Here is a 25,567-nt window from a genome sequence, read left to right as displayed (position 1 = left end):
TTTCTTGAGGCTTCCCTAGCCATGCAGAACTGTGAGTCAATTAAACCTTTTTTCTTCATAAATTGCCCAGTCTCAGGTAGTTCTTTATAGCAGTGTGAAAATGGACTAATGCAATTGGGCAGTGTCTGACAGTTTGCAAGTACCATCTCATTTGTTTTTAATAGAAACCTCCAGCCGGGAGTGGTGGTTCACGCCTGTAATCCCAGCTCTTTGGGAGGCTGGGGCAGGCAGATCACATGGTCAGGAGTTCGAGACCAGCCTGACCAACATGATAAAACCCTGTATCTACTAAAAATAGAAAAATTAGCTGGGCGTGGTGGTGTGCACCTGTAATCCCAGCTACTGAGGAGACTGAGGCAGGAGAATCACTTGAACCCGGGAGGCAGAGGTTGCAGTGAGCTGAGATTGTGCCACTGCACTCCAGCCTGGGCGACAAAGTAAGACTGTCTCAAAAAAAAAAAAAAAAAAAAAAAAAAAAGGAAACCCCCTAATACTAGCCATGAGGCAAGATAATCACTCTCAGATAGTAAAGCATGTGCTTAACTGTATGTTAAGTTCTGAATTCACGCACAGGTTCCTGTGGAGACACAGGGAAGGGGCATCTAAAACAGGCAGAGAGCATCAGGAAGGACTTCCTGGAGGGGAGGAAGTGCCTACACTCCGTCTTAAAGAGCATGTGGGAGGAAAAACCAATGAAGCCCTCCTGCTGTAAACAGAATGATCAGCCTGGGCAAAGATGTAGAGGGGTAAGAGAGCATTAAACATGAGGCAGCTGTGTAATACTGTTTCCTGTGATCTCTTCTCTACAGGTGGAGAGGCAGGGAGAGACCAAATGATGAATGACTGTGAGTGCCATGCCATAGTAAAATTCTGGATTTTAAAAGAGAAGAAGCATGATCAGGCTGGGGATGTTGAGGGGAAAGAAGGGGGATAGAGATGGGGACCACCCAGTGGCCCACTCTCCCTCAGTACTTTGGAATATGGGGAAATGAACAGAGAGCCACTGTGCCCAGATTTTATTATGGGTTGAGCAGTGATCAGGATGGGAGAGAGAAATGGTAATGGAACTCACTGGCCCATACACCAGATGGCATTTGAGGGGAATGCCAGGTCTTTGTTGTCAGGGGGCCCTGTGTTCTGACTCCCTTTCCATTAGAATAGGTGGTGGTTAAACAAGATATGCCACACCCTAAATTCTGGTTCTGGGTTTTACTATTCAGTCAGTTTTATCAAATTAAGATGATCATGTCTTCCCTTTTGAAAAATTATAGGGGAAGAAAAACCATAGAGCTTTCCCCCAGTATATGGCATTGAATTACACATATTCCTACACACACACACTCTCGCACATATATACGTACATACATATATAATAGAACTTTTATATAATATGTAAAATTTTAAAAAATATATTTTTAGAAGGGCTGGGGGTGGTAGGGGCGGTGACTCACACCTGTAATCCCAGCACTTTGAGAGGCCAAGGCAGGTGGATCACCTGAGGTCAGGAGTTCGAGACTAGCCTAACATGGTGAAACTCTGTCTCTACTAAAAATATAAAATTAGCCGGGTGTGGTGGTGCATGCCTGTAATCCCAGCTACTTAGGAGGCTGAGACAGGAGAATCGCTTGAACCCAGGAGGTCGAGGTTGTAGTGAGCTGAGATCCCACCATTGTACTCCAGCCTGGGCAACAAGAGCGAAATTCTGTATGTGTGTATATATATACACACACACATATATTTTTATATATTTATATATGCACATATATATTTTATTTACATCTATATTTTATATGTATACACATGTATTTTTTAGAAAATAAAAGATGCAATATGTCAGTGCTTTGTTATGACAGTGGTAGCTACAAAGGAAGATTAAAGCTTTTTAAAAAGTAGATAAAAATTTATCTACTTTTTAGTAGATAAAAATTCTTTTTTATCTACTTTTTATCTACTTTTTTATCTACCTTTTATCTACTTTTTTGTGGAGAGGACTGAAACAAGTAAGCTCTTGAAATGTATTCATCCTCTCATCAAATATATATGGACCTACCATATGTTCTTACTACTGTGGAAACAGCAGAAAGGAAAAACAAAGTCCCTGCTCTCAGAAGGTTTAGAATGAGATAAGGCAGGCTACTGAGTTGGCTTAAAAACTAAGAAGAAACTAGTGAGGTGTAGTTGCCCATTCAGATTTTTATTTTTAAGTGTTTTATGTCCAAGGAAAACTGTGGGACTGGGACTTGAATTCTAGTTTTATGTTTTCCTGGGTCATTCTCTAAAACAGGGTCTTAGACTAGTAATTAATACAATGGCACTCTCTTTCACCTTCCTCAATTTCTTTGCATGCTTGTTGGGTCATTCGGAGTGGCACTGAGGTAAACTTTGGCATATCAAAATCCACTTGAAAGCAGATGGTTAGCAAGGTGCAGTGGCTTATGCCTATAATCCCAGCACGTTGGGAGGCCAAGGCGGGTGGATCACTTGGGGTCAGAAGTTCAAGACCAGCCTGGCCAATATGGTAAAATCCCGTCTCTACTATAAATACAAAAATTAGCTGGGTGTGGTGACACACACCTGTAGTCCCAGCTATTTGGGAGGCTGAGGCAGGAGAATCGCTTGAATTCAGGAAGCAGAGGTTGCAGTGAGCCAAGATCATGCCATTGCACTCCAGCCTGGGTGTTGCAGCAAGACTCCATCTCAAAAAAAAAAAGAAAAGAAAAAGAAAAGGAGATGGCTGTGCCTGTTAAACACTGGTTTGGTTGAGTACCTCTCCTGTGGGCTTGTTGGTTCTTGCGCAGATTCCTGCTCCTGCCCAAGTCCAGGACCAGCTGCACATACCTGCACATGTGGCTCACCCAGGCCAGGATGGCTAGCCTTGTTCTCTTCACCCAACCCAGCAGCAGAGTGCTAGGAAAATTTGCTGGCAGGGCTGTAAGAACCTCTGTAGTTTCTTCCCGTTTCCTTGTTCTCCTAACTTACTATGTTGGGAGGAAATACTATGGTGTGGTGGTAAGGATTTTAGGCAAAGAAAAAAGTACTGAAATGGATGTCGTGTTAAAATTAGGCCAATCTTTTGGAAACACCTTAGCAACCTCCTTTCATGTTCTTGGTACGTTTACCTGGTTGTATTGTAATGTTCATTTTTCCTTGTGAAAATCTCTGTGTGTGTGCGTATATGTGTGTAATTTATCTTGTGTCATGGAATCTTTGAAGGAAAGACTAAAAAACTTTCAGAATTGTAACGGTTTCATTTGTTGTGTAGCACATTCTACGTGACAATAGACCAACTCTCCTTTATCAGTATTTGTGTATTCTCTTAAAGAGCTAAAAGAAATCATTTTTAAAAATTTATTTATATATAATGTTGGCCAATGTTACCTATAAGAAAAGATCATTGTTTCAGAGCATGTAGGATGAAGATGATTGACTTTAGGGCATTTACATGTGGAAACTGTCAAGGTAGTTGGAGTTTACAAGAGTGGGCTGTCTCTCTCGTCACTTCAGGAGGAGTGCCGTCATCACGCCGGCTGATTTGGTCAGCCTGTCTTTCATCAAGCCAGGGAGATAAACAGTAAACAGAATTGAAAAATTGTTCACAAAGTTTGTCAGTTACTAGGGTGTGGCTGATGAACCACACCTGAAGAGCTACCTAGATGAGGACAACTCATAGAGTTACTTAACAGCCTCCACCCCAGTTGATGGTCCAGATTGTCTCCAAGGGAGGTGAACTAAGCCAGTGTTGAGACTGAGTGGGATAAGGCCATGGTGATATGCATAATAGATGCATTCATACACATTGCTTCAATAGAGCATTTTCTTGGATGGAAGCATGGGAAATAACACATGGGCATATACTCACGCTTGTTGTTAGCTTTCGGGGTCACTGCTGATCTCTCTCCTTCCTTGTTCAGTGGGACTTGAACTTCTGCAAGATCATTGAAAATCTTCATGTTCTCAGAACTCAAAGGGAAGAAAACTTGATCCCTAACCCTTCAGAAAGCTGGTTGAAAAAGAAAAGATTTTCCACAAATAGCAATTGGGTTTACCTAGTATTATTTACCACATTATTAAACTACTAATAGCAGTGGTGTTATTATAGTGCCACTATATTATTTTAATTTAGATAACACTTTATAAATTTATTGTTTATAAATTAAATAGATTTGCATTCCCAAACAGTTGTTTGGGAATTCCTTAAACTTTATTGCTAGCTACAAGTCCATTTTAAATAGAATCAATAGGCTGGGCACGGTGGCTCACACCTGTAATCCCAGCACTTTGGGAGGCCGAGGAGGGTGGAACACCTGAGGTCAGGAGTTCAAAACCAGCCTGGCCAACATGGTGAAACCCCATCTCTACTAAAAATACAAAAAATTAGCTGGGTGTGGTGTCATGCCACCTATAGTCCCGGCTACTAAAAGGGCTGAGACAGGAGAATCATTTGAACCCAGGAGGTGGAGGTTGCACTGAACCGAGATTGCTCCACTGCACTCCAGCCTGGGTGACAGAGTGAGACTCTGTCTCAAAACATAAATAAATAAATTAAATTAAATAACGAATAGATTCAATAGACATTGATCCTGTTAACATATTTTGCCTTTTAATCTATTGGTACTTCTTTCATTCCCTTTGAAGTTAATTCTAAATAAAGGAGAAGTATCTTAATTTGATTAATATCATAGTTTGAAACTATAGCAAAATTATTTTTTCTCAGGCTACTGGCAAGTATTTTATATTCACTAAAGAAAATTTTAAAAATTTCAAATTACCTATGAATTTTACCACTCTCACAAATGTTTTTATCTTTCTTATACATATATTTATGTGATTTAATTTTTATTTGGAATGCTTTTTTTATATAATACCTCATATAAATGAGGTATCAGGACTTCCCACTCATTCATGAAGCCTTTACAATTATAATGATAAATATTGTTACATTAATGTACAATAATTTCTAAAACTGACTTTCTCATGTTTAAAATTTAGATTGTATCTAATTCTTTGCTACTTTAAGTATCATCGCAGTGAAATCTTCAGGCCATAATAAGTTATTTCCTTGTGATAAATTCACAAGAATAACTAGATTAAAGGTATGAATACATTTTAATTTGGTTAAACACTTATGTTTACCAAAACTCTTTATAAAAGTAGCACACAATTATCCTAATAAATTAGAATATTAGAAGTATATAAGATGAAAAAAAATTCTCACTGAACTTCAGTCCTGCTCTCCAAAGTGAACCATGATGAGACCTTAAGCAAATGTTATGTAGAATGAGAAAAGATAGTCCTGAAGAATTGAGTGATATGGAAGTGATAATGGTGTACTATATAGGTGAAAAAATAAAGTACTGGTTTAGATACGTGATATAAAAAATAGAATCCTGGCAGTTCCCTCTGCGGACAAGCCATAGAGGTGTCCAGTGTTGGTTTAATATAGCAGCTGGTTTGACAGAGTACCGTCTGCAGCGTTAGGTAATGTTAAATGATATCTGTGCCCACTTGACTCTGATCAAGAGATGGCTAGAACCTGCAGGTTCCAGCTTTCCTGGGTTTAAGGGTCATTGAAGAATCCTTGTAGATAAGAGAATTGTACATTCCAGGAACTGGAGGCATATCTAGCCTTGGAAAGCTCGGAGGGTTAGTTGAGACAACTTTAGACTTGCACATCTGTGACCTGAGTTTGAGATTTGATTCTGTCTTCTAGACCTGGAGGCAGAAATAATGTTTGTGGTTATTTTTCTGGGCACTGAGACTGTGCAAAGGGAAAGAGGCCAGTACACAAGAGTGCTGTTTATAAATGGTTAACATAGTCCACAGTCCCACAGAAGAAGAATGCAATGGTATTCTCCTGTTTGGTGGTTTTTGAATTCTTTGTCTCTGACAGAAAGTGTCTTCTGTGTCCTTTATGTTCTCACTCACTTTATTACTCTGGCATGATTATAATTAGATTACCTGCCAGCCCTGTCTCCTGCCACTCCACCTGCCAGCCCTGTCTCCATCCCCAAGACCTAAAGGGATGGTTGACTTGACATGTGAGGAGGTTTTTTGGCCTTCAGAGATGTCGCTGTCAGCCCCCTGAGTTCCGTTTGCTAGTATTGGGTCCAGCCCACAGCTTTCTACTAAAAACAACAGGCAAACTAAAGAATCTTTTAGTAAGTCACCGACAGTTGTCGCTGAACCAAGAGCCCAGCTCACTGGGCCAGTTCCTCAGCGACTCTATGCCTTAATTTCCAATGTGTAAGCTTCGATGACTACACTTATCTCCAGGATTCTGTGTAGGACACAGAAAAAAGTACAGGACTCAAGTAATGATTGAACTTGGAATAAAAACCTTACGGCCCATGTCCTCTGTCTGTCATGCTTTTCAGATGTGTCTTAGTTCCTGCTCCCTGCACAGAAGCTGAATTCCAAACAAGCCACTAAGGAAGTTACATTTCACTTCACTTTTTCATAAGATAGGTATGTCAATCCCATTAGATATGAGCATGTCTAAAATTCAGAACCTTTGATACTAATTATCTGTCAAATGACACTGTCATTCCATTTCGTAGGCATTTTTGATAGTTTATCTTCCCAGTAATATTTTCGTAACCTTCATCACCTTGACCTTGACCATCTAACTCTTTTTTTTTTCTTTTTGTTGGAGACAGAGTCTTGCTGTGTCGCCCAGGCTGGAGTGCAGTGATGCGATCTTGGCTCCTTGCAACCTCCGCCTCCCAGGTTCAAACGATTTTCCTGCCTCAGCCTCCCGAGTAGCTGGGATTACAGGCGCATACCACCACACCTGGCCGATTTTTTGTATGTTTAGTAGAGATGGGGTTTCACCGTGTTAGCCAGGATGGTCTCGGTCTCCTGACCTTGTGATCTGCCCATCTCGGCCTCCCAGAGTGCTGGAATTACAGGTGTGAGCCACCATGCCCGGCCAATCATGTAACTCTTACGTGTACTTGCCTGTACCTATAAAAGTACATTTAAAAATAGGATTGGCTTTTATTTGCATAATGAGCACACATATTACCCATAGTACCTCCCACACAAACCCACCCATACCTCTTACTTTGTACTTTGTTAATAGGAAACTATCTGTTGTTTTGTGCTTTTGGCAGCTGTAAAGAAAATACGCAAAGCCAGGTGTTGTGGCTCTTGGGTAAGACTGAGAATGTGATTTTTGTAGTCAATATTTTTTTAATAGCCAGTTGTTGGAGATAGGAAAAAGAAATTCAGTACAAAGTCTAAGATGTCCCAGTGATGAAATCTCACTGGGTGTTACTATCTCAACAGGAATGAATACAGTTCAACAGTATGTAGGCCTGGCTTCTCAGACAAGCATGATGTCTGCTAAAGTGGTGATAAGGTATCCCACATTATCCGTTGTTTTTGAAGGAGAGCCTTTAGGGTTTCAGTATCATCATCTTTATGCCTTTTGCTACAGCAGTTTATGTTCTGCCTTTTAGTAAGCCTTTATGTTAAAAAAAGGTTCATATTAAAAATTATTTGGGATACATAGGTCAACTATCTAGGAATGAGACAAAGTACAGAAACAATGAGACAGGATTTGTGGGGTTAGAAGTAAAAAAAAGCAGTCCCATCAGTTGAAGAAGCTGCAGAAATTTAAGCCAGACATCTCAGGCGGCCATGCTGGAATGGAATGTGGAAAAGGTAGCAGTTATACGTGAGCAATACCTTTGACTGTATCTTTCGAACCCCAGTTTAGACCAGCAGCAGCTCTCCTAATGGGGAATTAAGAAGTAGAAAGAGGCCCTAAGAGTATATAAGACACAAATCACCTTTGCCTGTGATATTTGCCATCCATATGCCTATGGTTACATACAGAGAATCCCAACAGGAGCATCATACACACAGTAAATAACACTAATGTGTTTTATTTATATGTACCAAAGTAAAGGGGCATACAAAATAAAATTTAAAATGAGTGGGTGAACATATTGGGACAGAAGGAAGATATCAAGAGGAGGAAATATGGAGTGAAGATAGAAGTAGCATGTACTGTACGAGATCTTGTAAGTAGACTGAAATAGGCCAGTAATTTGGCTCCATGCTTCCTAGCAGCTAAGGCAAAGAAGGAATTGTGACCAGATACATAGTTCATAGTGTCTTTAAGATTCAGTAAGCTAGCAACTCAAGAAAAGTACAAGTACTCACCATATAGGGACAAGTGGACTATGCTCTGAACAGCACAGTAGGTAGCAAGTACACCTGTAACAATCATTGCTGGAGACAGTGCAGAGCTTCAGTCCTTTATGACAAGCTTGTCCAGCCCATGGCCCACAGGCTGCATGCGGCCCAGGACAGCTTTGAATGCAGCCCAACACAAATTTGTAAACTTCTTAAAACATTAGATTTTTTTTAAAGCTCATCAGCTATCATTAGTGTTAGCGTATTTTACTTGTGGTCCAAGACAGTTCTTCTAGTGTGGCCCAGGAAAGCCAAAAGATTGGACTCCCCTGCTTTATGGAAAATCAAATTTGCTTACCTTCTCCTGTTGTATTCATTTTTGAAATTTTGCTAATTCCTAAAAGGAATCCACAGAGTGCAAACTCTCTATTACTAACTTTTTTCCTCTTCTCAATGTAAAATAAGTAGTATTTCAAATGAGATTAAAAACAGGATACTTAAACTTCTTGAACTTTACTTTAGAAATATAGGCTCATGAACTCTTTAAGTTTTGTGACTTCCTGTTGTAAAAAGGACTGTATTCACTAGATGGCAGTATCAACAGCCTTTTGGGAAGTTAAATATGAGCATGACTGTCTTAAGTACTAAACATGCAGCAAAGTAGGAAAACCATTTAATTGAGCATAAAGGATCTCATTTCTACACCCTATATGAAAGAGTAGTTTTCCATTTTCTCCTCTCCTCTTATTTGAGGCCAGGAAGAAGGCACTGTGCATAGCAGCTCCAAGCATCTCTGGGTGGCACTCAAGGGCCATTTTTCACAAGGAGCAAGTTGGCCAGCAGAGTGTTCAGTTCTTGGTCATGCCAGTGGCTGCAGGGTTTCTAGCCACTTGTCCTTGCTGCTTTCTTTTTGAACTTTCAATCCGGGGCAGGAGTTACTGACGAATTAACAAACCACCTGTGGGATAATGGTGTATTGATAAGGTACAAAAGTGTGTTTAGCAGATGGGGATAATTTTTTGACCCTCAGTGTTTGTTTAAATTGTTTCTAACATGAAAGCAATATGATCTGTCTCAGGAAATGAGATTATTTTCTCTATTCAGGTAATATGATCTTTTACCCATTTCCATCTTTGAGGAGTGATTATATACTTCTGCAGTGTTTTAAATGAAAAAGATTTATTTTAAAATCATACTGGCATAAAGTTAATGGTATTTTGTTAAATTTTAGGATTTTTATAGCATATCTTGGGTGACACTGATCCTGGTCCTGTCCTAGCGGCAGTCTCTTAACAGTGGTGCTGCTGGTGTTATGAGTAGGACAGTTTCTCATTGTGTGGGGCTGTCTTGTGTGCGGCAGGGTATTCTGCATTCCTGGCCCTTGCCCACTAAATGCCAGGAGTGCCCCTCAGACATAATTGCCCAGTAACACTCCCATGCATTTCCATGTGCCTCCTGGAGTGGGGGCAGTACTGTCTAGTGTTGAAAACTGCTGGACTAGAGGTTTTGGCGTAGGTTATGGGCCTTGTGGATTTAGTGAGTATGATTTTTTAAATAAATGTATGTAAATCTACTTTATATTTTTAAAAAATCACAACTACAGCGCATCACCTTAAACTTCTACTCACTCATATTTATGTATGTATGCTGATTGTGATTACTCCTACATACAGTTTTTAACATAGTACAAAATTGTACATATATAACTTTATGGTACCCACCGCCCCGCCTTTTTTTTTTTGAGACAGGGTCTCAGGCTGGAGTGCAGTGATGCAATCATGGCTCACTGCAGCCTCCACTTCCTGGGCTCAAGCAATTCTCTTACCTCAGCCTTCTGAGTAGCTGGTACCACAGGTGTGTGCCACCATACCCAGCTAATTTTTAATTTTTTGTAGAGGGTCTCCCTGTGTTGCCCAGACTGGTCCCAAACTCCTGGCCTCAAGCAAGTCCATTTTGCATTGGCCTTCCAAAAGGCTGGGATTATAGGCTTGAGCTACCGCACCTGGCATAGTATATCATCTTCTTGATAACAGCATTCTATGAATATATTTTATTGCATTTTATTTGAAACTGTTAATAGACAAATAATTTGCTGATGAATTGTATTCTTTGCTCTTTTAGTCCATCTGGCATTATGTGCTCTTCCTTTTTGCTAGAATTCCCTCCTTTTTTCTTCCTACAGAAGTACCATTGGGTGAGAGAAAGCCTTACCTGTGATGGTTTGAGTACCCACATTTTAAAATTGCGCTAGTTAAGAAGAGGGGAGATAATCTTGTTGCTTTTCTCTTTTTCTTATCAAATAGACTAAAAAGGCGATTCGAGCTGAAGGGCTGGAATTTGATTCCCACTTGTTCTTGTGGTACCTAGCACAGAGTCAGTCCCATAGTATATACTCTAGGTAAACACTTGATTAATTGGTGTGTTTTCAGTTTATTTTCCCTGGTTGGTCTTTGCATTTGTTCAGTTAACACCAGCTTCTGGATATTAGGTTACCATAAAGTATGTCCAAGACATCAAGAACAAATGTTATATATTCTCTTTGACATTTAAAGACAGAAGATAGTGGTAGAAGAGATCCCAAGTGATGCCTGACCTAGCTAAAGACCCATGGGGAATGAAAGAATGAACAGGGAAAACAACTGCTGAATCCAGGTGGGAAAATGCTGGCCTACTTCTAGTCCTTGGTATGCCAAGAGCCAAAGGTCGTGCCAGCTGATAGCATATGTTCAACACCTGTGTTGATGCCATTTGCCTGCCCAGACAAGCCTCTTCAGGCAGGAAAGCCTAAGGAAAGTTTCTCATAATAAGGATCAACAGGGACTCGTCTGTATCCATCATACCGATGTCACCTCCCCACCCAGCATCAGCTGAGCACCACACGCACTGAAGCTCAATAAAGAAATGTTTAATGCTGAAGAGTTTCAATCAACAAGATGAAATTTTCAGGTTTAGGTGAACTTAGGAACTTGTTTGGGTTACTAGACTTCTAACTTTTATCCAGTTCTACCTTATTGCATGACATATCCATGAGGACTAAAGTGAAGCCATTTCAGCAGTCACTTCAGTGACTCCTCAGCGCTTAGGTGATATTGTATCAACTCACATCTGAAGCAACTTGGAATAAAGATAATAGATCTTGTGCTGATAATTAGAATAGACATCCTGAACACCACTTAAATTACTATCAAACTGCATAGCCAGATCTTTAATTTATGAAACCTCTATTTTGTCACTTCTCCAAGCTGTCATTTAACCTAAAAGCTGCTGTCTTTACACATATAAATCAAAGAAATATTTGATTTATATTCACTTGATACCTACCAAATTTCGCCCCTAGAATTTCTGAATACTTTATATCCTCTGTCCTTCCATCCAGACTTGGCTTTACTAAGTGCCCTTTGTAAGCCACTCAGTATCAATCAAGATAGTAATTATTCTACAAGACCCCAAATCTCAGTGGCTTTCAACAACACACATTGATTTTTCACTCATGCTACATGTCCATTATTTGTCAGCTGCAGCTCTGTTCAGTGTTGACCTCAATCTGTGATGGAGCAGCCTCTGTTTATGTCATTGCTCTTCTTCATAGCAGAGGAGGGAAAGAAAGTAAGGCAAAGTTCCACACTAGCCCTTAAAGCTTCTTCCGGGAAGCGAGACGTGGTATTTCTGCTACCACTTCATTGGTTAAAGCAAGTCACATGGCCACACCCGAGTTGAGTGGGGGTGAGGATATGTGATTCGTCTTTAGGAAGGAGCAGGAAATTTTGGTGAATAGTAATGTGATCTACCACATGTCTAAAATGCAGTCCCTTCTCTAGAAGATCTCAGTAGTCTAAGAATATTTTTTTTTTTAATATAGTACCATAAGTGAATGGTGGGTCAGTTAGGTCAATTTTTGTTTTTCATTCTTGCAAAGAATCATTATGTCTAATAAAATATAAAGAATTTATGATATATTTGAACTGTTCTTAATGTTATTTTACTGAGTGCAGTTCTTTTGGCAGTGGTTTAGTTTCTTTAACAGTCTGTATTCTACAACTGTCACTTGTTGCCTTCATTGTTTAACATTTATTTTTCAAAACCAGACTTGTCTTTTATCTTCAAAGGATAAATGGAATTGGTTAGGAGAAGGATTGGGGAGCAGGAACGTGTGGCAAATGTCTAATAGCCTACGTTTTATTCCCTTATTTTCTCAAAAATGTTAGCTCATGTTCACACGGGTTTATCTGTTTAGTCTAAGAAGTAGTTACTTTTCTAGGAACGTGTGGCAAATGTCTAATAGCCTACGTTTTATTCCCTTATTTTCTCAAAAATGTTAGCTCATGTTCACATGGGTTTATCTGTTTAGTCTAGGAAGCAAGTTACTTTTCTTCTGTGGCTAAAGACATTCAGGACCCTGGAGCTTTGTTCTTTGGGACCCTGAAGGCAGCCTGGCAGGCAGAGCCCAATACCACCTTTACAGCTACTTGATGTTGATACGGAGCCAGCTGCTCTTCTTTCACCTGGCTGTTGGGAGAGGCACACCAATATGGGTGGGCAGGAAAAGTTACTTCCCAGGCTGAAATTTTCCCACCGTAAACTTAGGCTGATAGGCTGACACTCTGCACCTGTCCTCCTTGGCAGAAATTCGGCAGGCCAGTTTGTGACACATGCATGTGCACACTTCAGATTGCTTCTTCCACTTTCCTCTTTGCTGCTCGGGTTTCTCATAGGAGTAGGCTCCATGTAAGACTTCTCTCTTTTGTGAAAAAGAAAACACGTATTTATAGAATGGAATTTCTTACTGAAAGAGAGTGTGGGCAGAGTGGAGGATGACATGAATCCTGACTCAGTCAGTAACATTTATGGAACCACTCTCCGGATGCCACTTATTGTAGGCAGTTATCAAAAAAATCAGTTTGGCCTACCTGCCAAACTGTAATTCGTCCTGCACACAAGGCATTATCTTGAAGGTTATTTCAGTACTACCCATGGAATTCTGCTTCCTTTGGGTAAAGAAAAGTATTCCCAAGAATAAAATATACAGATTAGAGCCCATGTAATGTAAAATTATGGCATTCATTGAAGAAAATATAGGCTATTCTTATTCCAGATCACTCTTTATTTATTTATTTATCAGAGTCTTGCTCTGTCGCCTAGGCTAAAGTGCAGTGGCGTGATATTGGCTCACTGCAACCTCCACCTGTGGTTCAAGCAATTCTCCTGCCTCAGCCTCCCAAGTAGCTGGGACTACAGGCACTCACCACCACACCTGGCTAATTTTTGTATTTTTAGTAGAGACAGTTTCACCATGTCAGCCCAGGCTGGTCTCGAACTGCTGACTTCAAGTGATCTGCCCACCTCGACCTCCCAAAGTGCTTGGATTACAGTCGTGAGCCACCGTGCCTGGCCCCAGATCACATTTTTAAAATGAAGAAACAGATATTGTCTCTTTGTCAAAATACTTATCGGAACAATTTTTTTTAAAGCAAAGATTGCATCGTTTAAAAAAACATATTCACTGCTAGGCATCTGAATCACTGCTTCACATACACAGTAGACATTCATGAAATGATTTTTTTTTAAATGATGATGAATGCCAGAGCTTGCTTAATTTTTTTTTTTTTTTTTTAAGTCTTCAACCACAACACCCAGACTGCTGATTTGGGAAGTGGTGCTTCCATTCAGTAAGAAAGCTCCTGCACACTGGGTGAACAGGCAGTGTTTCCTCCTCTCATCCCTGACATTTAATATCTGTCCTGAGGCAAAACTGGCTCCACCTTATTAATCCATTGTTCCTCACAAGCCTTAAAACAGAGAATAAACTTATCAAAGAAGAAAAGTAGAAAATTAGAGAAAATAACCACAGTACTAATTTTCAGGCACCTTATGACTTAAGAAAATGTTTTAAAATGTGAACTCTACATTTTCTGAACATAAATTTAGTATCTGTTGGTCAAAATCCGCAGGACCTTTAGGAGAGAAAATGGCCATAACTAAGTACATGCCTCTCTTTTTAAGTGCTTACCCAGGTCAGTTAAAAGCTTCCTTGTAGTTCTGAATCCTCAGTTCTTGCTTTAGAGTCAATACTTAAAGGAACAGGGGAGAGCTACAGTGCTTTTGAAATTCAGAGAGGCCTCTTATTTGTGCCTCTAGAATAGTTTGTATAAATGTTATATTTCAAGCCACACAGCACTTAAAACCATCACACAGTTTAATTTATCTAGTTGGGTAGAAGAGGGGGCGAGAGAAAAAAGTAGTATTAAATTAGGGCGGCAGCATCAGGGACAGGCTGATGTGAGAGCAACTTCTTTCTTGGGACAGGTACTATATAATTGTCCCTTTGCCTATTGTCAGATTTGGGTGGCCCAGTTGCTTTAAAATTTGAAAACATGTGAATATTAATGCAAAGAAGAGCCAACATTAGTTCAGAGTAGCTGAATTCATCATTCTTTTAGAATCAGATTTGCTACTATATAATCATAATAACTCTTCAGCATTCTTCTAGTGATGAAGATAAGTGATGATCCTCAAGAAAGTTTACCTTTGACTTGCGGGTGCGCACGGACTATGGAATGCAGATGTTCGTAGATCAGCCGTACAGTAATTTTCAAGGATTTAATATGCAATACATTCCCATATTAAGATGTTGAAATGTTAAAATAATAATTTGCAATGATTTTTAAATGCTTTAAACAGAGTCTTCCACTGGTGAGATTGTTTTTCCACGTAGAGTTAGTTAGTTTAAATTCTTTTGTTGTGACTGGGTGCAGTGGCTCACGCTTGTAATCCCAGCACTTTGGGAGGCTGAAGTGAGCAGATCACCTGAGGTCGGGAGTTCGAGACCAGCCTGGCCAACATGGCAAAACCCCCTCTCTACTAAAAATACAAAAATTAGCCGAGTGTGGCGGTGTCCGCCTGTAATCCCAGCTGCTAGGGAGGCTGAGGCAGGAGAATCGCTTGAACCTAGGAGCTGGAGGTTGAGCTGAGATCGCGCCACTGCACTCCAGCCTGGGCAACAGCAAGACACCATCTCAAAAAAAAAAAAAAAAAAAATTTTCTTTCATTGTATTCTCAGTTGTCTAGTTCAGGTCTAAGCAGGCAAGAAAACTTTGTCAGGTACACTGTTGTCTTCCAAAATGTGCATACTCGTACCCTCTATTACTCAGTGTCATTAATCACATCCATTCCTTTCCCACCCTGTCTTGGAATAGGATGTTAACTCTTAAATGACCTGCCACCTAAATAAAACCTGCTCTCTTGGGCCAAGGTAAGCAAGACATAATTCTTTGTGAGAAAAGCAAAATAACAATGATAATTATAACTTTTTTTTTCTTTTTTTCTTTTTTTTTTTTTCTGAGACAAAGTCTTGCACTGTCACTCGGGTTGGAGAACAATGGCATGATTTTGGCTCACGCAACCTCCGCCTCCCAGGTTCAAACGATTCTCCTACCTCAGCCTCCTGAGTAGCTGGGATTACAGGCGCCCGCCATCACACCCGGCTAATTTTTTGTATTTTTTAGTGGAGATGGGGTTTCACTATGTTGGCCAGGCTGGTCTCAAACGCCTGACCTCGTGATCTGCCTGCCTCAACCTCCCAAAGTGCTGGGATTACAGGCATGAGCCAACTTTTAAAAATTTTTAAAAACCAACTTTTAAAATTTTTCAAAAACCAATTTTTAAAAAGCCAACTTTTTAAAATTTAATATTGGAGCATAATATAATTCAGCAATATGAGATTTGATTGGGAATAAGAAATAACACCTTTTTAAAATGACTACAGCTCTCGACAATTTTACTCTTAACCAATTTTGAGGTACTGGTTTACTAATTGATCAAATTCCAGATTGGAAATTAGTCATCATTTGACTAACCAGAGTTAAGCCTCTTGAATCAAATTCTCTAATTTATTATCTCCCATCTGATCTAAATTCTCATTTACGGAATAAATTGCCAAAATACTTTCAGAATGCCCAGTACTAGAAATCTAAGCTATTCAATTCAGTCTCTTCTCTGTTTTCAGGCTCCTTTCCTGACTCTTCGGGGAACCTAATATATTTAGCTAAAAATTTTACTTTGGGGCCTCACCTAATAAAGGTAAATAGAAAACTGACAGCTGTCACATAACGTAGATACTGGTTAATAATTGCAACCAATGGTAAATTAATAATTTTGAGCTATTTATATTAGCTCTGCCAAAATTACATCATTAAATTTGGCTTTATGAAGTGTTGCTGACTGTAGTAAAAACAAGTGTGAGCAAAGTCTTCATATGCACCAAGTCAGGTTTGAGTTCCACGTAATACTGACTTGGCAAGTGTGGAAATTCTCAAGTCATCATTACCAAAAAAGAGAGTTCATACAGGGAGTTCTGACCATGTGACCCATTACTGGGGGAAAAAAACACACATACAAAGGCCTTTGACTCCAGTGATTTTGTACTGGTATCTTTACTCTGATCTTAAACTGCAAGGAACATCCGCAATTACAGTTTTTCGTTTTGTTTTGTTTTTTGTTTTTTAAGTCTGAAACTTGATAATCCATTTCTGCCTTCCCATGACTAGTGGACATTCCTCCAGCCAGTGGTGAGTTGCTCTTTCCTTTGCTGTCAACAAGAGCATGGGTTGCCCTCCCATCTCCTAAGCAGAACCTACCACAAATGCAACTCGAATCTGTTTCCAGCCCTGCTTACTCGCTTGTTCCTGAATCCCCACATTACCCATCGAGGCATCTTACTCTGTGGACTTCACATGTGAACTTTGCCCTCACCGGTGGAAGGGGTACAGTCCTCATGGGAGATGAAATCCAAATGCTCCACCAGAGGGCTTTGGTTTGTTCTGGGGAGCTCTGGTGCTGCCGAAGCCTCTTGAGAAGGAAGGAGGGAAGAGGGGAAGAAAAGTTCATACTGAGTGTGGTTTTCATTAAAAATTTTTCCAGGCCGGGCGCGGTGGCTCAAGCCTGTGGTCCCAGCACTTTGGGAGGCCGAGACGGGCGGATCACGAGGCCAGGAGATCGAGACCATCCTGGCTAACACGGTGAAACCCCGTCTCTACTAAAAAATACAAAAAAAACTAGCCGGGCGCGGTGGCGGGCGCCTGTAGTCCCAACTACTCGGGAGGCTGAGGCAGGAGAATGGCGTGAACCCGGGAGGCGGAGCTTGCAGTGAGCTGAGATCCGGCCACTGCACTCCAGCCTGGGCGGCAGAGCGAGACTCCGTCTCAAAAAAAAAAAAAAAAAAAATTTCCAGCTCTTCTTTAAACTGATAGGTTTAGGGTCTTTTTCATACAACAGTCTACTTTTAGAATTTTTGTTGGTTTGTTGTGTCATGGGAATTTACAAGGGATGGAAGGAAAAGGGGAACAAGGAGTGGTCTAATTTGGGTCAGTAGAAGAATACCTGAAACCTATTTAAATTCATTTGGAACTGATGACTTGTACTTTTAGTCTCCATAAAAGACTTCTCTTGGAGCACAAAGAAGTTAATAATCTGTGTATGTCATCACTTCATGCTCTTCTTAAGCTCCGTGTGTTGGGGCACTGCTCTAAGTGTGGTGAAAGGCTGCTACAGGATAAATAAGGCATGGTCACTGCCCTGGAAAGAAGCTTAAAATCCAGTGGGAGTAAATGATAAATGCGTAATTACCTAAATGTCAGATGGATCTAGTACCTACCTGGAGGATTGCACAGAAACACGCTGACAAGGGGTGCCAAGAATACGCAATGAGGGAAAGGACAGTCTCTTCGATGAATACTGTTGGGAAAACTGGATATCCACGTGCTAAAAAATAAAACTGGACCCTTAACACTGTATACAAAAATCAACTTGAAATGGATTAAGACTTAACGGTAAGGCCTGAAACCATATAATTTCTAGAAGAAAACATAGGGGAAAAAATCTTCTGGACATTGACCTTGGCAATGGTTTTGTTGCTATTACCTCAAAGCACAGGCAACAAAAGCAAAAGCACACAAGTGGGACTACATCAAGCCAAAAAGCTTCTGCACAGCAAAGGAAACAACCAACAAAATGAAAAGGTAACATACAGGCTGGGAGAGAATGTCTACAAACCATATATCTGATAAGAGGTCAATGTCCATAATATATGGGGAACTCATACAACTCAATACTAAAAAATGTGAAGGTGGGGGCAAAAGACTTTAATAGACCCTTTTCCAAAGAAGACATACAGATAGCCAACAGGTAAATGAAAAGATGCTTTTCAGGGGCACTGGCTCGTGCCTGTAATCTCACCATTTTGGGAAGCTGAGGCAAGTGGATTGCTTGAGTCTAGGAGTTCCAGACCAGTCTGAACAACATGGCGAAACCCTGTCTCTACAAGAAATACAAAAGTTAGCTAGGCGTGGTGGCATGCACCTATAATCTCAGTTACCCGCAAGACTGAGGTGAGGAGGCTGAGGTAGGAGGATCACCTGAACCTGAAGAGGTCGAGACTGCACTGAGCCAAGATCATGCCACTGCCCTCCAGCCTGGGCAACAGAGTGAGATTCTGTCTCGAAAAAAAAAAAAAAGAAAAGAAAAACAAAATGGTGCTTGACATCACTAATCATTAGAGAAATGCAAATCAAAACCACAACGAGCTAGTATCTCACATTCGTTAGGATGCCTGCTGTCCAAAAGACAAAATGTAACAAGTTTTGGCAAGGATATGGAGGAAAGGGAACCCTTTTACACTATTAGGGTGAAAATTGGTACAGCCATTATGGACATGAGTACGGAAGTTTTGTAAAAATTCAGCTATATATATGATCCAGCAATCCCACTTCTGGATATATATTTAAAATACATCAAATAAGTATGTCAAAGAGATATCTTCACTTTCATATTTATTTCAGCATTACTCACAATAGCAAAGATACGGAAACAACCCAAGTGCCATTTATCCTAAGAATGGTTAAAGAAAATGTGGTGTATATATACAGGATAGAACAATATTTAGCCATAAAAATAAGGAAAGCTTGCCATTTGCAACAACATGGATGATCCTGGAGTACATTATGCTAAGTGGAATAATCCAGACACAGAAAAACAAATACTGTATGATCTCAGTTATATGTAGAATATAAAAAAGTTGAATCCACAAGCCAAGAGTAGAATGGTGATTGTCAGGGTCTGGGGCATGGTAGAAACAGTGAGATGTTGGTCAAAGGGTATAGCTTTCATTTATAAGATGAATATGTTCTGGAGATTAGGAAGTATCCTTACTCTCTTCCCTCCCCATGCAGACGGTAACTAAGTGTGATGACAGATGTGTTGATTAATTTGATTGTGGTAATCATTACACAATCTATATATCAAATAATCACATTGCATACCTTGAATATGTACAATTTCTATTAATTATTCCTCAATTAGGAAAACCAGAAGCATCGTAAAAGTTGCATTAAAAACAAGGGTGACGACAGGCTGGGTGTGGTGGCTCACGCCTGTAATCTCAGCACTTTGAGAGGCTGAGGTGGGTGATCACTTGAGGTCAGGAGTTTGAGACCAGCCTGGCCAACATGGTGAAACCCCATCTCTATTAAAAATACAAAAATTAGTCGGACATAGTCATTCCTGTAGTCCCAGCTACTTGGGAGGCTGAGGCAGAAGAATCGCTTGAACCTGGGAGGTGGAGGGTGCAGTGAGTTAAGATCACACCACTGCACCCCAGCCTGGGCGACAGAGCGAGACTCTGTCTCAAAAAACAAACAAACAAACAAAAACAATATCCTCTTTAAAATTACAACTGAAAAAAAGCTACCTTACCAAACCACCAATGAGAGCCCCTCTCTGAGGAAAAGGAGTGTGCAGCCAGACAGGCTTCAGTTTAAAAGCTTAAACCTTGACTTGGACTTACTTTATGTCCTGAGCAAGCTATTTAACTTTTCTGTTCCTTAATTTCTAAATTATGAAATGTCAGTGGAATGAAATAGAATATGAAATTGTGTTTGTACAATGCCCTGGGGTCTGAAAGGTGCTCCTAAGAGTGTGCAGCAGTTAGCACTATTAGTGTCCTGGGCAAACCCACAGCTCACAGATCTATTTGGCAACGAATTCCTGCAGATTAGCTGTAAGAGCCAGATTTCCTCATGGAGGAAAAGACTGCTACTGTCACGGGAAAGATTTGTTTAAACATATTTTTTAGTACAGTTTTCTAAGTCCTTATCAAGTAGGGCCAGCCTGCAGATAAAAACCGTGAAGTATTTAGCTATAAGCCAGAGGTTGAGAATAGGAAATATTTGAATCTTTAAGAACTTGAGTCCAACAAAAATGCTGGCTAACAGCCTGACTGAGGTGAAATAAACCTTGTTTCCAGTTTTCCAGAGAAATTGTTTATTACTAGGCGAATCTTGGGCCTCCAAGATTGCCTATATTTTTGTTTTTCTTTTATCTTAATCTACAGGAAACTTGTGGGTTGGGTCTTCTCATAGTTATCCATTGTTAAAAGTTCTGTATTTCTACAAACCTTCTTGTGCGAGGAATATCTGGAAAACAACAACATTGAGATCACTCTTTAAAAATTAGTGTTTTAGACAGGTTTCTGCTTTTCTCTGCTTTGTTAACTGAAACAGCCCCTATAGAAACATTCTGAAAGAGTTACTCAAACAAGTATTCAGACTAAAATGAATGGAAAGAAGTTTTGAGTCTCCTTGACCAAACATGGACCTGTGCTTTAAAAAGCTCAGTCCCTGAGTGTGTTGCACTGTGTACTGAAAGTCTATGATAGTTTAGCCTCTTTCTGGGCTGCCCATATCTCTCACCACTCAGTTCATTTCCCAATTTTAACCATTCTCCATGGTCCTCATATGATCATTTTCATCCTGAGCCTCTTATTCCCACCTTAAATCACTTCAGAAACTCCCCTGCACTCCAGTCAACTTTCTGGCCCTCCCCTTTCATGCTTGGCCTTTGTGCATTCCACAGCTCTGTCCACTTGTTTTCTGACCTCAAGAGTCAGGAGAGGAGCTATCCCAGCTTCAATTCCTCATCAATAAGATACAGAAAATACTCTAGGATTACCGAAGAAATGAAATAAGCAACTGTATTTTAAATATTTTATGTACTATAAAAGCATTGTGCATCCAGGTGCAGTGGTTCATGCCTGTAATCCCAGCACTTCAGGAGGCCGAGGCGGGCAGATCATCTGAGGTTGGGAGTGACTGACCAACATGGTGAAACCCCATTTTTACTAAATATAAAAAAATTAGCCAGGCATGGTGGCACACGCCTGTAGTCCCAGCTTCTTGGGAGGCTGAGGTGGGAGAATTGCTTGAATTCAGGAGGCAGAGGTTGCAGTGAGCCGGGTCACAGAGCCGAGACTCCATCTAAAAAAAAAAGCTATGCCAATAAAATTATACTTACTATTCTAGATGTAAATATTCTGAATGTTCCTTTAGTCAGATTCTGTGTTTTCTCTTTTGTTGTTGTAATTTTCACTTAGTAGGAGGCTGTACATAAATCAAGCCCTTAGTAAATCCTTATTTAGTGAATAAATAAATACTGCCAACATCTGGCCCCAGCCCTATTTGGCCTCAGATTTCTGAGGGCTGGTTACCACTATTGCTGAAAATAGAAAAGGAGAAACAAAAAACAAAACCCATCAATTCAGGACGGAATATATTTGTGCTTAAACAAGCACACAGCACTCTCCCAACCACCCTCGGTCTCCCTGAAACTCAGACCTGCAAAACCAAGATACAAGCTGGAATGACATGATACTTTCACAATAGCAGACTGAAGTTAGACTCCAGAAGACAGCTTTACAGTGTGTTAAATCAGATAGAAGACAGACAGCTGCCATTGGTGTTTTGCACTGTTGTACACTGGTGCTTCTCTTCACATTCTAACTCATTCCTTTTGGTGTTCTGTGTATCTCTTTGGTCTTTATTTCATATTTATCTGATTTGTTCTTTTCTTGTACCCTTTATTCCAAGGGGGGAAAAAAAGGTGGGGTTGGACAACAGAGAATGAACAGCACAGAATTCCTTTCCTTAAATACTGCCATCCTGGAAAATCTAGAATCATGAAGTGTAAGATACAGATTGTGCCCTAGATCTTCTTGTCCTACTCTTCATTTTATGGACAAGTCCACCCAGAAACATGTGATGGATGAGGGCAGAGCCTGGAAGAACCCAAGTCTCCATTCCCTCCTCTTCCTCCCTAGACCACAAAGCCTACTTTGAGTACCCAGGGCTACCCAGGTTGGAAATGGAAGTCCTCATCTTCTGCCCGGGATTTCTCACTCCCAGCCACAGAGCTTCTCCCCCTCCCACTGGAAGCATTGTGCCCAGGCGAGGACCTTTTCTCTTATCTCTGCTGGTAAGCTTGATTATCAGGATATTCCTGGGGACCTAAAATTCAATCTCTTCTCCCAAGGTGCTCTTTGATGATGTTGTGGGTCTTTTTGCCAGTAATGAACAATCTTCTTGTTTCGAAGCTGCCGTTTATCTTGTTTAATACATTGTAAAGTTGTCTTCTGGAGTCTTCCTCAGTCTGCTATTGTGAAAGCATCATGTCATTCCAGCTCGTATCTTGGTTTTGCAGGTCTGAGTTTCAGGGAGACCAAGGGTGGGTGGGAGAGTGCCGTGTGCTTGTTTAAGCACAAATACATCCTGTCTTGGATTGGTGGGTTTTGTTCTTGTTTTTCCCTTTCTATTTTCAGCAATAGTGGTAACCAACCCTCAGGAATTTCAGGCCAAATAGGGCTGGGGCCAGATGTTGGCAGTATTTATATATTCACTAAATAAGGATTTACTAAGGGCTTGATTTATATACAGCCTCCTGCTAAGTGAAAATTACAACAACAAAAAAGAAAAACAATCTGTCTTAAGGAGCATTCAGAATATTTGTATCTAGAATAACAAGTATAATTTTATTGGCACAATGCTTTTACAGTATATTAAACACTTAAAATACAGTTGCTTATTTCATTTCCTCAGTAATCCTAGAGAATATTTCCTGCATCTTATTGATGAGGTATTGAAGCTGGGATAGCTTCTGTCCTTATTCTTGAAGTCAGAAAACAAGTGGACGGAGCTGTAGCCCAAGCCCCAGCCTGCTTGTCTTCAACCTGCTCCTGGCTGCAGAGTCTTTCGTGATTCTGCCTGTCTCCAGTGTGCTTTCATTCCCTTCAGTGGGTAACTGGTCAGACCTCGTCTTGTTTTTGAGACTTTGGTTTCTGTCTTGCCTTCTTCCTAACTTTGGTATTCTTAGCTCCAAATCCTGAATAACTCCCAGAATGGGCCTCCCAGTAGGTGGGGGTTCCTGTTTTTCTGTTCACAGATGTACATATTTTTATAGTTAACATCTGAAATCGGGATCCATCTTAAAAAGTTGCCATGGAAGTTCATTTCTTCAGTGTCTGTGTCTGCTGGTCACCTGAGGTGCTGGTAAACTAAGACCAAAGTTTAGATTCCCTGCTTGATGGCATTTGAACCACAGTGGTGGTGTGAGTTCAGAATGCAAATGAGAGTAACTACTGACTTAGGATTCAAATCTTCAGGGGAGATTCCTCCCCTCTCTGCCCAGTTCCCAGGTTGAAACATGCAAGGCTCTTTGCCATCCCTTTCTGCATGGCGGGTTTCTTTGCGGCCTTTTGGTTCCCTGGATTCAAGTGGTCCCTGATCCCTGTTCAGTTTTCCGTCTTGGGCTGGGCATGGTGGCTCACACCTGTAATCCCAGCACTTTGGGAGGTCAAAGTGCACAGATCACTTGAGGCCAGGAGTTCGAAACCAACCTGGCCAACATGGTGAAACCCCATCTTTAAAAATACAAAAAATTAGCTGGGCATGGTGATGAGCACATGTAATCCCAGCGACTCGGGAGGCTGAGGCAGGAGAATCACTTGAACCCAGGGGCTGAGGTTGCAGTGAGTCGAGATCACACCACTGCACTCCAGCCTGGGCAACAGAGTGCGACTCTGTCTCCAAAAAAATAAAAATCCCATCTTGCATGCTTTTCCTTTCTCAGTAGTATGTAAAATAATGTATGTTTATGGTCAATGAGATATCAGATCTGATAAAACACTGTTTTGTCATGAGAGTTGCTCCCCACCGCTGATGGGGTTGCCTTGTTCACCACTTTTTAGCACCAGGGGAGTAAGCTGTGTTCTTGCTCCCCCTCCCTCAGGCCGAGGCTTTGCTTGGTCACCTGCTAAGACAAAAACCAGAGTGGGTCACCCGTCACTCTCTCTTCCCCCAGCCACGGTAGCAGCTGCCTAACTTGGTTTCTTGCTGGTTGCACACATATGACAGAAATACAATGTTAATAAATATTTCTACGTGTAATGGAGAAACAAGCCATAAAAGTAGTTGTTTGCCATCTGCTCAGGTACATTGTTAGGAAAGGCGATGACATTTTATGATTCAGTAACTTAACTATTCTAGTGTCTTCTGTAAAGGCACATCACATATGAATAAATTATACAACATCCAAACACATCCTGAGAGAAGTGTATTGGTCTCTGAAGCAGATATAAATAGCAAATGATGCCTGATTCTTCCTTCTTCCAGTGGAGATCTCGAAAAACTCAGTTACAGTGCCTCACGGTTGTAACCTATAGTACAAACGTGTTGGAGATATAACACCTTGTATACATATGTAGCGAGAAGTGGCATAACAAAGTAGAGAGGACAGTTAGACTAATGGGTGCCCCAATCAGTGATTCAGGGAGAGAACCATATTTTAAACAGCAGGCAATAATAACTCATTTACTGAGTGTTTTCTGTGTGTCAGGCACTGTACTAGGCACTTTGCTCATCTATAAGTGGAAGACTGCTTGTTTTTCAAAAACCAAGGGAATAATGATAAGAATAAAAATGAAGGCCAGGCGCAGTGGCTCACGTCTGTAATCCTAGCACTTTGGGAGGCCAAGAAAGGCCAATCCCTTGAGGCCAGGAGTTCAAGACCACCCTGGCCAACATGGCAAAACCCTGTCTCCACTAAAAAATACAAAAACTAGCAGACGTGGTGGCATGTGCCTATAGTCCCAGCTACTCAGGAGGCTTTGGTGGGAGGACTGCTTGAGGCTGGGAGGTCAAGGCTGCAGTGAGCTGAGGTTGCACCACTGCATTCCAGCCTGGTCAATAGAGCGAGACTCTGTCTTAAAAAAAAAAAGGGCAGGGGGCCAGGCGCGGTGGCTCACCCTTGTAATCCCGGCAATTTGAGAGGCCAAGGTGGGCGGATCACAAGGTCAAGAGATTGAGACCATCCTGGCTAACACGGTAAAACCCCATCTCTACTAAAAATTCAAAAAAATTAGCCGGGCACGGTGGTGGGCGCCTGTAGTCCCAGCTACTCGGGAGGCTGAGCCAGGAGAATGGTGTGAACCCCGGAGTCGGAGCTTGCAGTGAGCTGAGATCGCGCCACTGCACTCCAGCCTGAGCGACAGAGCGAGACTCCGTCTCAAAATAAATAAATAAATAAAAATTAAAAACAAAAAAGGATT

The 25,567-nt window shown here is 40.9% G+C and overlaps 1 protein-coding gene across 16 annotated transcripts in view; it reads left to right on the top strand.

Annotated features, from left to right (window-relative positions):
• The window catches only part of KANK1 (KN motif and ankyrin repeat domains 1), a 240,993-nt gene that overhangs the window by 98,297 nt on the left and 117,129 nt on the right, over window positions 1-25,567 (top strand). For 7 of the 16 annotated variants that reach the window (XM_077966171.1, XM_077966163.1, XM_077966172.1 and 4 more), the window contains one exon: window positions 810-845. The exons of 7 other annotated variants lie outside the window; for them this stretch is intronic. The gene's annotated coding sequence lies outside the window, so the exon portion shown is untranslated. Of the gene's footprint in view, window positions 1-809; window positions 846-6,374; window positions 6,466-25,567 lie in introns of those variants that run through there. 2 more of the 16 variants (XM_077966167.1, XM_077966173.1) reach the window with 2 other exon arrangements.

The sequence above is a fragment of the Macaca mulatta genome, chromosome 15 (genome assembly GCF_049350105.2).
Source record: "Macaca mulatta isolate MMU2019108-1 chromosome 15, T2T-MMU8v2.0, whole genome shotgun sequence".
Lineage (NCBI taxonomy): Eukaryota > Metazoa > Chordata > Mammalia > Primates > Cercopithecidae > Macaca > Macaca mulatta.
Note: the sequence above shows the minus strand (reverse complement) of the source record. Positions and strands in the feature narration are given on the sequence as shown.